This window comes from Scyliorhinus canicula, chromosome 18 (genome assembly GCF_902713615.1).
Source record: "Scyliorhinus canicula chromosome 18, sScyCan1.1, whole genome shotgun sequence".
Lineage (NCBI taxonomy): Eukaryota > Metazoa > Chordata > Chondrichthyes > Carcharhiniformes > Scyliorhinidae > Scyliorhinus > Scyliorhinus canicula.
In genome coordinates this window covers 8,461,151-8,478,384 of record NC_052163.1, presented here as the reverse complement: position 1 = coordinate 8,478,384, position 17,234 = coordinate 8,461,151, and the positions used below count along the sequence as shown (strand labels likewise).

The 17,234-nt window shown below is 46.4% G+C and overlaps 1 long non-coding RNA gene across 1 annotated transcript; it reads left to right on the top strand.

Annotated features, from left to right (window-relative positions):
• Nucleotides 1–2,822: 2,822 nt before the first annotated feature.
• LOC119953071 lies at nt 2,823–14,743 on the top strand. Its single transcript, XR_005457951.1, has 3 exons — nt 2,823–2,922; nt 13,648–13,718; nt 14,632–14,743. It is a non-coding gene; the product is annotated as an uncharacterized LOC119953071 (long non-coding RNA).
• Nucleotides 14,744–17,234: the final 2,491 nt, after the last annotated feature.

The following is a 17,234-nucleotide window of genomic DNA, read 5'->3' as shown; positions in this document are numbered from 1 at the left end:
TTTTCTCCAGAAAGCCTGCAGAGACCTGAATGAATCTGAGTGAAAATCATTACACACTGGAAAGCATAAATCTCAACCTAAAAGCCTGATTTCAAGGAAAGTATGGCTGAAACAACTATTGGAAACAAAGACTCTTATCTTTTACTTTTACTTATTATTTTCACACCTCTATTCGCCTCTGTGTTTGTTTCTCTTGTGTTTCTGAAGAGGGTATGGGCAAGTTAACGTGGGGGTTAAGAATTAGATAGTAGTTAACCTGTTGTATTTGCTGCATATTTAATTATAGTTATTATAATTATAATTATAGTTATTAATAAACTCAATTGTTCTTAAATTTACAAACCTGGTGACTGTAATTATTGAGTAGCCAAATACTTTGGCTGTTTTTCTAAGAATTATTTGTTAATTCAATTGTGTGGCAACTCCGGGTCAAGGGGGACTGGAATTGACCGCACCCTAGCCCAGGGTGACGTAGTAGATCTTATTTTACTGTATCCCTACGCACTGTATCTCCTGGAATAATGATGCATTCGGCCCATCCAGTGAGGCAGCAATGCTAACCACTGTGCCACCTTGCCGCCTATTGAAAATATTTTCTCTGCCAAGTTTAATTTGCATAATGCCAAAAGAAAAATGTTCCATGAACGAATGTAATCAAACAGCACAATTAAAACAGATTTTTAAAAATTGCTTTCAAAATATTCTTTAACATATTAAGAGGGGCAATTTAATACTAAGTTTGATTTATACAGCTGAAGATGGGTCTGTGAATAACCTGATCTTAAATTGCTGAAAATTATTTTTAAAAATATTCAAAATGCAAAACTACCTTTGAATTTGATTGGGATACAGTAGCCACTCTTTCAGCAAGTTAAAATAAGTTTCAAAATGCCCCTTGTCCTCGCGCACAGAAGATCCAACCTCTTCAAAGAGGCCTCTTCAAAATTGCAAAAATTAATGAAATTAGGGTAAGCTCTAAGTGGCGGTTAATCACCCTGGGGTCACAACCAGTTTTGCGGGTCGAACCTGCCTCTAGCATAATGTTTTTGTTTATATGAATTTAGAGTACCCAATTCTTTTTTTTCCAATTAAGGAGCAATTTAACGTGGACAATTCACCTAGCCTGCACATCTTTTGGTTTGTGGGGGTGAGATCCACGCAGACATGGGGAGAATGTGCAAACTCCACACGGACAGTGACCCGGGGCCGGGATTGAACCCAAGTCTTCAGCGCCATGAGGCAGCAGTGCTAACCACTGTGTCACTGTGCCACCTTAGCGTAATGGTTGCAGAAACACGAATTGTATAGAACACAATTTGAGGCTAAGATTCTAGAATATTTTCCAAGCGTGAACAGAGCCGTGGTTTGCACTATGTTTCGTGCGTGAACAGAGCCGTGGTTTGCACTATGTTCCGTGCGTCAACAGAGCCGTGGTTTGCACTATGTTCCGTGCGTGAACAGAGCCGTGGTTTGCACTATGTTCCGTCTGTCAACAGAGCCGTGGTTTGCACTATGTTCCGTGCGTCAACAGAGCCGTGGTTTGCACTATGTTCCGTGCATGAACAGAGCCGTGGTTTGCACTATGTTTCGTGCATGAACAGAGCCGTGGTTTGCACTATGTTCCGTGCGTCAACAGAGCCGTGGTTTGCACTATGTTCCGTGCATGAACAGAGCCGTGGTTTGCACTATGCTCCGTGCATGAACAGAGCCGTGGTTTGCGCTATGTTTAATTTGTAATTTGTGTCTTGACTTCTTTTATTTTGTACTGTATAATGTCACTCTTTCCATATGCCTAAAATACCTCCATAAAATTGTTTGTTATAAAAAACATCCTGGAGTCTTTCACATCAGCTCATGCCGATATCGGACGAATTGTGTTGAGAAGCAACAGCACAATCAAGTGGCAAGTTCTCCTCTATATATACCATATCCCCCGATAGACTATAGACTGTATCCCCCATGGACTGTACTCTCCAAACCATGGACAGGATTCTTTGCGAACTGGCGGGACGGGCAACTCCGGCGCGAAGGAGTGGCGTGAACCACTCCGGCGTCAGTACACCCCGAAAGTGCGGAAACCGGAGGGGTTTGTGCCGCGATGGCTTGCGCGGAAGGTGCTTGACGCCACGCCAACCAGCGCTGAAGGGCCTCCACCAGCCGCCGCCAGTTGGCGCATGCGCGGGAGCGCCAGCGTGGGCTGGTGTCATCCCAGCGCATGTACAGGGGGGTTCATCTCCGCGTCGGCCATCGTGGACTGTTACAGCGGCCGACACGGTGGAATGGAGTGCCCCCACGCCACAGGCCCGCCCACGGTTCGGTGGGGCGCGATTGTGGGCCAGGCCACCGTGGGGGCACCTCCTGGGGCCAGACCCCCGCGCCCCCCCCCATGGACCCCGGAGGCCGCCCGCAGAGCCAGGTCCCGCCGGTAAGTAGCTGTTGTAATTTACGCTGGCGGGACCAGCTATAAACAGGCGGCCACTCGGCCCATCGTGGACAGGAGAATCGCCGGGGGGGGGCCGCTGCCAATGGCCCCTGACCGGCGCAGCGCGATTCCTGCCCCCACCAAATCCCCGGCGCCGGAGAATGCGGCAGCCGGCGGGGCCAGGATTCATGCCGTGCCCCCCCCCCCCCCCCCGGTGATTCTCCGACCCGGCGGGGGGGTCGGAGAATCCTGCACCATGTTTCTCGAATATACTTCTCGAATATGCCCCATATACCATTAAACTTAATTGTATACACAACAAATCATCATTGTATAGCAACCCAGAAATACCTGGATAACAACTCATCGTTGTAATCTGCCACATTCACAGGCAGGTGGAAGTGAAGATGAACAGAAGAGGTGGTTCAAATCTTTGATGAGAAAATTACAAAGAAGGAAGACATGCGCAGAAGATAAGGTGGACGCCATCAAAGAGCTTGGTAAGTGTTTGCTCCGTAAGACCATAAGACACAGGAGCAGAATTAGACCATTCGGCCCATCGAGTCTGCTCCGCCATTCAATCATGGCTGATATTTTTATCATCCCCCTTCTCCTGCTTTCTCCCCATAACCCCTGATCCCCTTATTAATCCTGGACATGGAGAGGATATTTCCACTTGTAGGAAAAACTAGAACCCGAGGGCACAACCTCAACCTACCTATCTCTGTTTTAAAGACACTCAGTGGTTTGCCCTCCACAGCCTTCTGCGGCAAAGAGTTCCACAGATTCACCACCCTCTGCCTGAAGAAATTCCTCCTCATCCCTGTTTTAAAGAATCGTCCCTTTAGTCTGAGATTGTGTCCTTTGGTTCTAGTTTCTCCTACAAGTGGAAACATCCTCTCCATGTCCACTCTATCCAGGCCTCTCGGTATCCTGTAAGTTTCAATAAGATCCCCCCTCACCCTTCTAAACTCCAACGAGTACAAACCCAGAGTCCTCAACCGTCCCCTCCCTCCCTTTTCTTCTTTCATCCTTCATCCTTTCCTTCATCTCCTCCCCCCACCTCCATTTTTCTGCTCTTTCATGACAAATGCACGTCTTGCCCAGTCGACCCTGCAAAGTCCTCTTCCCTGAGGGGCTCATGCCAAAATTGGGAGCGCTGTCCCTCAGATTGTCCAACAACAGCCTGACATAGTCACACCCATGTCATACCGCCCCGCCATCACCAGCCCTGGATCTGTCGAGTGTCACTGAGGGGACAGAACTACCAGAGGTGGCAGCACCGTGGTATAAATTGGTGAGGGAGTTGCTCTGGGAGTCCTCAACATTGATTCTGGAGCCCATGAACTCTCACGGCATCAAATCAAACATGGGCAAGGAAACCTCATGCTGATTACTACCTACCATCCTCCTTTAGCTGTTGGATCAATACTCCTCCATGTTGAACATCACTTGGAGGAAGAACTGAGAGTAGCAAGGACATACTCATTGGAATTTAGAAGGATTTGGGGTATCTAAAAGAAGCATATAAAATTATGAAGGGAATAGATAGGATAGATGCTGGCAGGTTGTTTCCACTGGCGGGTGACAGCAGAACTAGGGAGCATAGCCTCAAAATAAGGGGAAGTAGATTTAGGACTGAGTTTAGGAGGAACTTCTTCACCCAAAGGGTTGTGAATCTATGGAATTCCTTGCCCAGTGAAGCAGTTGAGGCTCCTTCATTAAATGTTTTTAAGATAAAGATAGATAGTTTTTTGAGGAATAAAGGGATTAAGGGTTATGGTGTTCAGGCCGGAAAGTGGAGCTGAGTCCACAAAAGATCAGCCATGATCTAATTGAATGGCGGAGCAGGCTCGAGGGGCCAGATGGCCTACTCCTGCTCCTAGTTCTTATGTTCTTATATACGTACTCTAGTTGGGGGAATTCAGCATGTTCATTGTCAAGAATTCCAGACTTACCCTGTAGTTGGGAGGCTGATTAAAAGAACTCCAACCATGCCTTGGGAGCCAGAAACAGGTAGCCACATGCACAATCTGACATTTTTCAGTCCTTCGGGATGATGACACGCCCAATAGGGCTGCACAGAAAAAGGCAGAAAAATGGAGTCATGTGACCCAAAGCATCGTCCTTGAGGCCGTCCAAGTTGGAGAATTCCAAGGCCCTATCTTCAAGGTAAAGAGTGGAGTCCCTTGTGAGAGCGACAGAATTTCAATGAGATTGGTTGACTCACAGTGATTACTGACGTCTGGGTGGGTTGCTGAGAAATCTATGGAATCCACCTTGGTTGCATCTGCCATTATTTTGTGCAGTATGGTGTGATCGACCACAGTTTGTCTGTTAATTCACATGTGCCTCATTTTAACCCTGAATGTCAGAGTATAAGATAGATATTGTAAATTATCCATAGAATCCCTACAGTGCAGAAGGAGGCCATTCGGCCCATTGAGTGTGCACCCTCCGATAAACTTTATGTGCACTCTCCTGCCCTATCCCCGTAACGCCCCCTCCCCACTCCCCCCCCCCCATTGATCATGGCCTGTCCACCTAACCTGCACATCCTTGGGCACTTAGGGACAATTTAGCATGGCCAATCCACCTAACCTGCATATCTTTGGACCGTGGGGGGAAACGGGAGCACCCGGAGGAAACCCATGCAGACACGGGGAGAACGTTCAAGCTTCACACAGTCACCCAAGGTCGGAATCAACCCAGGTCGCTAAACACTGTGCCGCTTCCATTGTTTTATCTTTCTGACATATATAGTAAAGTTTATTTTAGTTTGGTCACAATGTGTGGATTCTGGCAACTTTATTCTCTTAGCAAATACCTTGGATCTCAAACTTTGTTTATTTTAAACATAAAGTGATTGGCCCCTCGCCAGATCGCACCAAAAATTGGGGTCTGGTCCAGGATCATAGCACAATCATCAAGCATGGCTCGGTGGCATCATTATAGACTCCGCTGCCCTGAAGGATATACAGTATCTGCCAGGCTGGCTCTGAGGAAGGGGTGAGATTACCAACATTTAGTAGAACATTTAGACTGCTTTTATAATGTGAATTAAATCCAACAGGCCAAGAAGAGCAATCCAGTTGGAACATATTGACTGTAACAATTATAAATAAAGGCTTTGACTACAGAAAAGTAATCCTGGGGCCTGGAAGCTGGAAAAGCCTCCTGGATATGATAAGAAAACATATGTGATCATTTTGCAATTTTATGCTGTACCAGGCTATTCGCATCTAATGCACTTTCACATATAAAAACAGCAATAAGAAGATACTTGATAGCCTCATTGTTATTCATTAGAACTAATCATACCATCTCCCAACAAGAGGAGATTTGACAGCTTTAAATAGGAAAATAGGAGCAAGGTTGTCTTCAAAGCAATTATTGTTAATGGCAGGGGTTGAGAATTACCTTGAAGAAACCATCCTGGTTGTCTCTGGGAACTGGGCTCAATATTACCTTCTGCACAGCCAGTGACAACATTCAGAAACTCTAGCTTGCAAACCGTCATAGCAGGGATTAAAGCTCGAATTCCCCAAGGCTGGGAATTAGTTTTCCTCATTCTTGGGATGTGGGTATCACTGGTGAACCATTTATTGGTGCATCGGTAGTTTCAAGGAGAAAGGAAGACTTGTACCTCTGACATCCCAAAGCTCTTTCAGCCTATGAAGTACTTGTGAAGTTCAGCCACTGCTGTAATGCAGGAAATGCAGGAGCCAATTTGCACACAATAACCTCTCTGAGATCGTAATGACTGGGTAATCTACTTTCTGTGATGTGGGTTGAGGGACAAATATTGGCCAGGACACTGGAGTTAACGCCTCTGCTCTTCACCGAAATAGTGCCATGCAATCTTTGTTAAGCTGGTAGGCAAGGTCTCATCTCATCCCAAAGTTGCCCCCGGTGGGTTCTTGCCTGAACCACTGCAGTAGCAGCTTTTAATACTTTGTGGCAGCAGGGTAGCACAAGCAGATAGCTCTGTGGCTTCACAGCACCAGGGTCCCAGGTTCAATTCCCGGCTTGGGTCACTATCTGTGCGGAGTCTGCACGTTCTCCCCGTGTCCGCGTGAGTTTCCTCCGGGTGCTCCGGTTTCCTCCCACAGTCTGAAGACGTGCAGGTTAGGTAGATTGGCCATGATAAATTTCCCTTAGTGACCATAAAGGTTAGTGGGGGGTTATTGGGTTACGGGGATAGGGTGGAAGTGAGGGCTTAAGTGGGTCGGTGCAGACTCGATGGGCTGAATGGCCTCCTTCTGCACTGTATGTTCTATAACGGAGGATAGTTAAGAGTCTGCCACGTTGATAATATAGTTTTGGCCCCCACACTAAATTACTGACCCTGACTTCACCCAGACAGTGTATCACCAAATTGCCCTAATAGGGCCTTCTTGGGGACAATGGGAATTGCACCATTTGGTTAAGTGTTGAGTTTTATTCTGCTACATTTCTGCTTTATAGTAGCCATTTTTACTTATTGTAGCAAAGCTCACACACAAATTCTCTCTCTGACAGCAGGCACATTCTGATAGTCACCCGATGAACTATTATAATATATATGAAGCACCAATGGGTCATTTATATTACAGTTCTGTCACTGACAGCAGTGGAACAGCAGCAATACTACAATATAAATGAATGATGCTCTCACAGGAGCCAAGAAATGTCTGAGCTTTTCAAAGGATTCTGCCAGCAAGGTCTGAGAACGGCTGCCACTTGCAGTAAAGCAGCCAGGACAGGTCTGTCTGCCCTGTTCTCTCCAGTCAAAGGTTGGGGCAGAAAACGGGGTCCACCACTGTTTCGAATATACTTAGAAAACCTGGATTCGGAAACACAATGTCAAAAAAGCGACCAAATATGCTCAAGGTGTATCAGGAGGTTGCACGTACATCAATCTTTGAAGGTGGCAGAACATTGAGAGACACATGCACAATCTAACCAAAATAAATCTCGAGTCCACTCTGGGCGGGATTAACGGGGTCGTTTCCGGGTCTTGCAGCATAGGGAATGACCCCTCAATCTAACGGCATTCTGTTGCTACATCAGGCACCGGCGGGGAATGACCCCAAGGCAGCACTTTGGCGTCATTTCCTCCATTTACGCTTGTCGGATCTCCTCAGTGCAGGAATAAATCAAGACACCATTTTTAAATGCTGCCCCGGTTTCACGACCCCCCCCCCCCCCCCCCCCCACCCCCAACGTGACTCCCGGGCCTGGCCAATGCTTTAACTCACCTATAAGGGGGTGCATTGGTACTCCTGCACCCCACCTCACACCTCACACGGGCAGGATGCCCCTGGCCCGATCCCCAGCGCAGGCAAAATGCCAATCTGACACTGTCAGCCTGGCACGGTGGTAATGCCTCTGCCAGCCTGGCAGTGAAACCTGGATACCCTGGCAGTGCCAGATTGGCACTTGGCTGACACTGCCAGGCTGGCAGTGCCAAGGTGCCAACGTGACACCAGCAGTGCCAGGGTGCCACCCTGCCTGGAGGCCGACCACCCTGGGGCTTCCGATCGCCTGGGAGACCCGCCAAAGGGCAGTGGGGCCCAGTGCTGAACGGCCCGAGCTGGGGTCCCCTTGGTGAGGCCAATAGATGCCGGTGGTCTTTCCATCTGGGGTCAGCATGGCTAAGTGGGATTCTAAACTCACTTAGCCGTGCAAGACTGTTGCCCCCCCCCCATTGTGGGTGGAACCCAGGTAGCGACGTCTCTCGCGACGTGGGACGGCCATCGGGAATCCCGGGGAGGCCTCTCTCAGGATTTACTCACATTTGGAAGCAAATAGACTTAAAAGTGATAGGCAGCATGGTTTTGTGAAGGGGAGGCCATGTCTCACTAACTTGATTGAGTTTTTTTTGAGGAAGTGACTGAGATGATTGATAAAGGAAAGGCAGTGGTTGGCTACATGGACCACCTCCATCACCATCAATCTCCTGCGTAGTCACTTTAACCCTCCTAGAGGTAACCCTTGAGCCTCCCTCGTCACGCTGGACGCTATCACCATCAACTTGTCAATGTGTTCCCTCTCTGCTGAGCCCACAATAGTCACTGTGCTATTTCCACCCTAATCCTCCCCACTCCCATAATCCGTCCCACCATCCTTGTCCCCTCCATGACTCTCAGGATGAAAATTTCAACCCCCTCCCCCATACCCAAACTCTGACCCTACCAAGCCACCATATCCCATTTCCCCCTCTCACAGTCACTGGGCGGGATTCTCCGACCGCATCCGCCAGGCAACTGGAGAATCCCGCCTGAGGTCAATGGTCTTCACCATTGTCTGCGACCCACCCGTGGTGATCTTGCAGCGGGCGGGGCGGAAGAATCCAGCCCACTATCTCTTCCTTTCATCAGCACTCTCAGTTCTCCTCCAGGTTTCCAACATTGACTCAACTGAACCCTCCCCCTGAAGAACTCTGCCCTCAATTCCCCTTTCCTGCTCACTCCCCAACTTTCCCCTCATACTTTCCTCCTTCACCACCCCTTCATGCCTTGCTCCCCCTCCCCCTCACTTCACCACCCTCTCTCACTTTGTGTCTTCTACATGCACCATACCGACAGTCATCTCTCGTTTTGCAGATAGTGTCAATTGTAAATGCTCTAAAATTCTCCCTCGCTGGGTGAAGTCAGTTGACTGAACAGCGTAAATACCCACTGGGGAGATTGGAGATTTGACAGGAGTGCAGGATTATGGTCATGTGGCGTTTAATGAGTATCCTGTCCAGCTTCAGTGGGAAAGTTGACTTGACATCACCCTGTCATGAAAGTCAGGAAAGGAAGATCCTTCCTCATTTCCCGTCATTGGGAAACCGATTTTTACATCCTGACCCCCCCCCCGTCACAAATCCCGCTAATGATGGCAGGAGATGCATCCGCCCTCCATGATGGTCCATGGGTTTTGCAAAGAGCTCCAAGGTTTTATTGGCTAAAGTTAAAAGAATCTAAATTTCTTCAGCTCCTTGTCCTTCCCCACTTATAGTGGGAGTGTCTGTGTCTGAAAGGATTAATTAGTCAGACCTCTGTGACAGAGAACAGAGGAATTATTGGTTCATTTACCATTGTCTCCTTCCAATAGTACATGCTGGTAATTGCTGTTCCCACTTGACTTGCATCCTGACAGTTCCCCGGCATTGAATTCACAACCTCAATGCCTTTCCAACAGTAAACCCTGTTTGCTAACAGAATATAATTCATTAGAGCTAACACCATTTACAAATCAAGGCACATTACTGATATTTCTCAAGCCATACATGCAGACACTCTCAGATCAGCAATGAGCAGGCTGCACATCTCAGGAGGGAATTCATATCAACTCCGTGAACGTCCATATTGACTCATGGCCACTCACACCACACTCCTGGATGTATGTAGACATGTTACTGCTCTGAGAGACGTGCAACTGTATCCATCACTTATGTTTTAATAATATGGTCACTAACCTCCTTTGTTAAACCACATGAAGCACAGATTAGATAATTACTGGAACTGGACTTTGCAATGTGGCTGGCGGCAATTAGGCACTTTATCTGAACCTGACTCTTCAAAGATGAAATGTCAAAACATGCAAACATTACGTCAGTTGAACTTTCACAAAGGGTTTGAATAGTCCATTCAAGTGAATCAATTTTTAAAAATAAATAAATTTAGCAGGGCCACTGTGCTGCCCTCAAGTGAATCAATGTAAAATATGCAACACTGGAAGGATGCTGCACATGCTTTTTGTTCTAATTAACGTATCATTTGAATTAACCAATTTGAATCAAAAGGGAAAAATTCAAATTACTTAGTGAAGCAGATCTACAATTCACATTATCTTTTCTCCCAGTCCTCTGCCTACAACAGGCCACAAAGAGGCACAGTGAGCAGGGGCAGATTTACAAAGAAACACAGTGGACACAATTTTCCCCCAAATCAGTGCAAATTGCGCTGGCTTTTCCAGCACTATTTTGATCGCAACCTTCCCTCACGTCATCATTTTTCTGGAGGGTGGCGTGTTTTGCACTGGCATTGAGATCCGGCTCCTCAGAGAACAGGGCCCCATTTTTGAAGGGTGCCCTGATCTCAGAGTAATGGATTTAATTCCCACTCCACAGACTTGAGCACAGAATATTAGGCAGCACAAAGTGAGAGAAATACTGTCAGAGATGATGGTTTTTACTTGCGGCTTTCTTAGAGGAGTACTGCAGCACTCCCAAATGTCTTGCCCAATATTAAAACCTGTAATTTGGTCAGAGTGAGAGAAAGAGTCAGCCTAAGGGAAAAGAGTGCTGGGCTGGAGAACAACAGGTGAAAGTGGCCATTTGAGATCAGCAGAATTCAGGGAGGAAGCAATGTAAGAAAAACGTCAACAGAAAAGTCAAGCAATAATCTCACAGGACTGCAGGTTGGTAATTGGTTATTCAGAGAGAGGAAAGTGTTTGGTGGGAGGGGTAGAGTGAGCTGGGAGAGAGCTCAAGCATCGGGAAGCGAGCTAATAAAAAATTTAAAGTGAAATCAGCAGAAGAGAAGGTGCTGATTGGTGAGTAGCTGGTGAATTTTTAAATCGATCTTTAATTTATTTATGTTCATTTGAGTTTGTCTAATAAACATAGGTGTGGCAGGGACCTCTGTAGGAATTCCAGGATGCTCCTCGTGTCCTGGACGACCATATGCATACGGAGTTCTGTCAGCTGGAGCAGCTTGGGGAAGGTGGTTCGGGAAAGTGAGCTGGGTCAAGTGGATTTGGTGTCAGTGGCGGGAACTTTACAGAACAGCGATCATTGTATCGTAAGTGTTAGGTTAACAATGGAAGAGAACAAGGAGCAATCTAAACCAATGGTATGAAACTTCAGTGGAGTGAGAGCTGATCTGTCCCACATATATCGGAATCAAAGATTGGCAGACAACACTGTGATAGAACAATAGGCTGTCTGCAATGAAAGGGAAAGTGGTTGAGCTATTGAGCGGACTAACAATTGATGAAGAGGAAGCTAGTTGTACTTAAAGTTGACATGTCGCCAAGGCTGGATTGAATGCATTCATGGATGCGAATGGTAGCAAGAGTTGAAATTGCAAAGGTTTAGGCCATAATCTTCCAATCCTTCTTCGGTAGGGTTTGGTGCCAGAGGATTAGAGAATTGCAAATGATACACCCTTATTCAAGGAAAGGTGGAAAGATTAATCCCATGACAAAAGCCAGTCAGTTTAACTCTGGTGGTGGGAAAGCTTTTAGAGATGATATCCCAGGCCAATCACTTGGGCAAGTGAAGATTAATTAAGGAAAATCAGCAGTGATTTTCTAACTAGCTTGATTAAGTCTTTTGATAAGATAACAAAGATGGACGATGGAGGTAGTGTGGTTAATGTGGTGTATATGGACTTCAACCGAACAGCACTCACTCCAGATTAGCAGACAGTGGGTGACATTCTCCATTTAGGAGACTAGGGACTGGATTCTTCCGCCTCGCCTGCTGCAAGATCGCCACGGGCAGGACACGGACATGTAAAGGTCAAACGACCTCAGGTGGGAATTTACGGTCGTCTGAGCATTTATAGGTCAGGCAGCACTCAGCAGTGTGAGTGGTCAGGGGCCTTTAAGGAACACCAAAGAGGTGTGTTTATAAGTCAGAATGCAGCAATGGGGGTCTGAGCCAGGCCACCCGATCCTGAGGAGGACACCCGGGTCCACGGACTTGGCACAAAGTCACTACCCGCTACTGCCCTTGGCCTGGGCAGCCATCCCCCAGCAAACCCGACAGTGTTCAATGGTTTTTCAGTGTTTTCTTAGCCTCTCATTCCCCCCTCTGTAGCCATGGTGCCATCCCCATTTGAAATTACTTGCAATAATTCACACCCAGGAGACTTCCACCTGAGAGGAGCAGAGCATCGCCGACTCAGGTGGCCTGGCTCAGACCACCATCGCTGCATTCTGTCTTTTAAACGCACCACTTTGGTGTTCCTTACAGACCCCTGGCCGCTCACACTGCTGAGCGTGCCCGTGTCCTGTGAATGCTCAGGTGAGCCGACTGTGCCCAACCCGCTAATCACATTTCAATGCATACAAATGCCGCTTTTGCCTGGCACTTCTGGCATGGGGGGCAAACTTTGTTATCGCCACCAACAATGGGCCTGACCATGGCGCCCGAATCGTCACCAGGCGTGGACCTTGATTTCGGCCAGATGCCCGATTCTCTGCCCAATCATGGTCTGTGTTTGTAGGTTCGTGAGGCAGAGAATTTCGTCCAGTGCCACTTTTTTGTTTTGTTAATAACTTTAGAGTACCCAATTCATTTTTTCCAATTGAGGGGCAATTTAGCATGGCCAATCCACCTACCTTGCACATCTTTGGGTTGTGGGGGGAAGCCCACGCAGACACGGGGAGAATGTGCAAACTCCACACGCACCCAGAGCCGGGATCGAACCTGGGACCTCGGCGCTGTAAGGCAGCAGTGCTAACCACTGCACCACCATGCTGCCCAACGCACAGTGCCACTTGATAAAGTGCCAGATAATGTACGTGCCAGCAAATGTGAGGCCCATGGAATAAAAGGGATAGTTGTCAGTAGTGATACAAAGTTGACGGGATACAGAGAGTAGTGGTGAATGCTTATCTTTCAGACTAGAGGAAGCTATATAGTAAAGATCCCCAGGGACCTATTTTAGGATCACTGTTTTTCTTTATCCGTATTAATAGCCTAGCCTTGGATGTGCGAGGCACAATTACAACATGTGCAGGTGACACAAAACCTCCAATTATTGTGACCTGTCAGGAGACTGGTGACAGTCTTCAGGAGAATATGGATAGGCCGGTGGAATAGGTGGGCGAGTGCCAGGTGAGATTTAATACAGATAAATGTGAAGTGCTGGTGTTTGGTCAGAAGAATGAAGAAATACAATTATAAAGGGGACGCATGAACAGAGAGACTTGTGGTTATTTGTGCACAAGTCGTTGAATGGAGCTCATAAACAGAGACATAAAGAACAAAAGCAAGAATTTTTTTTTTATTGAGGGGCAATTTAGTGTGGCCAATCCACCTAGCTTGCACATCTTTTTGTGTTGTGGGGGCGGAACCCACACAAACATGGGGAGAATGTGCAAACTCCACACGGACAGTGACCCGGAGACGGGATCGAACCTGGGACCTCGGCTCCGTGAGGCAGCAGGGCTAACCATGCTGCCCTAAAAGTAAGGAAAGTATGATGAACCTTTATTAAAAAAAGCTGGTTTTGACTTAACAGGTATTCTGTGTCCAGGAGAGAGGCTGTTCCCATTGGTGGAAGGATCGAGAACCAGAGAACGCTGAATTGAGGTACTTGATAAGAGAACAAATGGTGACATGAGGAAAGTTCTGTTTTAGCCAGCATGTGGTTAGGATCTGGAATGTATAGCAGTAGCTGAAGATAGAAAACATGCAAGGCTATGGGGAAAGGGCAGGGGGAGTGGAATTACCTGAATTGCTCTTGTAGAGAGCCTGCAAGACACAATGACCAAATGCTTCCTTCTGTGCTGTAACCATTCTATGATTCGATGATTTATCTCGTTGTTGTTGCTGGAGATTGCTTCTCACAATTGGCTTCTGAATTTGAAGATAATTCATTGGCTGCGAGAAGCTTCAGGATTTCCCGAGGGCATTCTACAAAAGCAAGTCTTCCTTTTCTTCAATTGCATCCTTTTTGTGACAATGGCATTCTGGAGGTAGATTCTTCCAATTGCCAGATGGCTTTTTTTCTGCAATCCTTATACTGTGGCAGTCAAGGGCAAGAGGGTTTATAAGGTTTAATCTTCAATACAGCTGAGGACTTGATCTCAAACCAGGTGCCCAGGCAGAGGCCAGGAAAACCTGAGTGGGAAACACATGTTTTGCACACCTGTCGCACACTTTTTCATCGAGAGAATTGCAGTTTGGCTCGACACACTTGGAACCCATTTTCAATGATGGACTTTACTCTCAGCTGGCTCGAGTCATCAACCGGTCATCATTTGTGATACCACTGCTACCCCTGACCAAAAAGAATCATGGTAAATGTGGATATCCTTAGAAAGGATCATGTTGAGAGGGTAGCGGTTTGTAAATTATATTTCATTTGTATGGATTTGTCTATTTTGTGTTTTATAAAATGAAAACTTCGATAAAAATATTTAAAAAAAAAGAATAATCCAGGTCTTGCACCAGAGTGAACTGAGAGCAGGTGATGCTCATTGAAGCTTATTTTTTCCCCCAGGGCGGGGTTCCTTCTTGACAGGAAGAGGATCCAAAAGAGAAGACTGGAAACTGGTATTTGTGCTGAACTCTAATATCGCAACAAAACAATTGTGATTCGTCAGAATGTCTTCTGCCGAATTTGGTAAATGGATATTCACCTATAAAACATAATGTTCCCCCACCCACTCCCAATGCTCACATATGTCAACACATGCCCCACCGAACGTGATGGCACTTATAGCCCCATGTCAACTTTGTGCCAACTCATGACCACCCCACTAACTGCCTTTTGCCCTAAACACTCCATGCCAACTCACCCAGCATCCACCATGGCCAGAGATGAGGAGCCATGTTGCAATGAAATAAAATACAGTTCTAAATATCTCAAATGGACTTTACTATACTACAAAAACACACACACTGATAAAAGCCTGTTCAACAAATTTAAAGCCCTTCAATTACTTAATCCCTTATAAAAATGAAATCTGTATTCATAACCAAACACCAAAGATAGCAAATCCTTTAAAAGCCTCTTTGAGCTGTCAATAAAACTGAAAATGTACAGTCCTCACTGTGATAATGAAAGTAGTCAAGCTATATGCTATCATGATAGTACTTAGGGTTACATCAACACACAGCTATTGAAATTGCAAGAACAGTTTTGTTTTCAACTCACAAACACAGGCAAGCAGATTCTTTCTCCATTCATGTTCAAAGCACAGGGTGTATAAATAACTTGACAGCTTGACAGTTCGACAGTCATAAACGCCTTTCATGAGTATACTCTAAAAAAATGTAACTCACATTCTGTGGTATAAGGCCCTTGCTGCAGTGGAAATGAAGTCTACTTTAACTCAGCACTGAGGTCAAATGGCTCTGCTGAGTTCCGATTTCCACATTTGGGAGTCATGTCCCGTTCCTGCTCCAGATCCAGATGCCCAACATTTGTAAAGGCCCCTAGAATCCCCATGTGTCTACAGAAATCTAGGCCATTTCATTCTATATCTTCGCTGTGATTTAGTATGATGTGGAGATGCCGGTGTTGGACTGGGGTGAGCACAGTAAGAAGTCCTACAACACCAGGTTAAAGTCCTGTTTCAAACACTAGCTTTCCGAGCACTGCTCCTTCCTCAGGATTCACCTGTGCTCTTACTGTGCTCACCCCAGTCCAACGCCGGTATCTCCAATTCATACTAAAACACAGCCACCTGGTGTTGTAAGACTTCTTATTGTGATTTAGTATCACAGATATTTGAGTTACTATTACTTAGGTTGATTATTTGTTACACAACTGACCATTTTTGTTCTCATTCTGTCTTATTGGACTTTCAAATTACTGATTAAATGCAATGTCCACACAAATGGCCAGTGTATCTTGGTTACTGTGGCTTCCTGCCCAAGGTTAATGGTTGAAAACATGACAGGAAACAGGACAGGTGCAAAACATAACAAAGAAATCAAAGAATATAGTACATATACAGATACATGGTTCTGGCATGGAGAGAATACAGCACAGATACAACATGGCATAGATACTGAGAGGATACACCAAAGATACAGGTAACTTAAGAGGTCACTAAAAATAGAATGCTTAGTGGGACTGAAGACATAAATGGGCCAGACTAGGAAGGGTGGAGGAATCCCTTCACTCAACGAAGAGAACGATGGGGTGGCATGGTGGTTGGTACTGCTTCCTCACAGTGCCAGGGACCAGGGTCCAATTCCAGCCTCAAGTGACTGTGCGGAGTCTGCACATTCTCTCCGTGTCGGCGTGGGTTTCCTCCGGGTGTTCTGGTTTCCTCCCACAGTCCAAAAATGCGCAGGTTAGCTGGATTGGCCATGCTAAATTCCCCCATATTGGCCAAAGATGTATAGGTTAAATGGGATTACAGGGCTCGGGTAGAGGAGTGTCCTGGGTGGGGTGCCCTTTTAGAGGGTCGATGTCGACTCGATGGGCCGAATGGCTGCCTTCTGCACTGTAGGAATTCTTCTTTTTCCAATCAAGGGGCAATTTAGCGTGGCCAATCCACCTAACCTGCACATCTTTGGGTTGTGGGGGTGAAACCCACGCAGACACGGGGAGAATGTGCAAACTCCACACGGACAGTGACCCAGAGCCGGAATCGAACCTGGGACCTCAGCACTGTAGATAGCAGTGCTAAACACTGCGCCACCGTGCTGCCCACACTGTAGGAATTATATGGTTCTATGGTTCTAAGGAGACGAATGAATAATTTGGTTTTATTCCAATAAGCCAGAAGTTTTCATAGTTATTTCTCTGGCAATATCCTACCTACCCTTCATTCTACGATCATTGCATTGATAACATTCCCATTTTCTTAGCTGGAATGTAACCATTATTTGCCAAGGAGTATTCAATTTTCCAAGTTTATACTTAACCTTTAATCCCATTCTTAACCTCTCCTTTTAAAATACTTAAAAAACAAATTAGAATACCGGTACCTAATTCTTTTCTTTTCCAATCAAGGGACAATTTAGCGTGGCCAATCCACCTACCCTGCACATCTTTGGGTTGTGGGGGTGAGACCCACGCAGACACGGGGAGAATGTGCAAACTCCACACGGACGGTGACCCGAGGCCAGGATTCGAACCTGGGACCT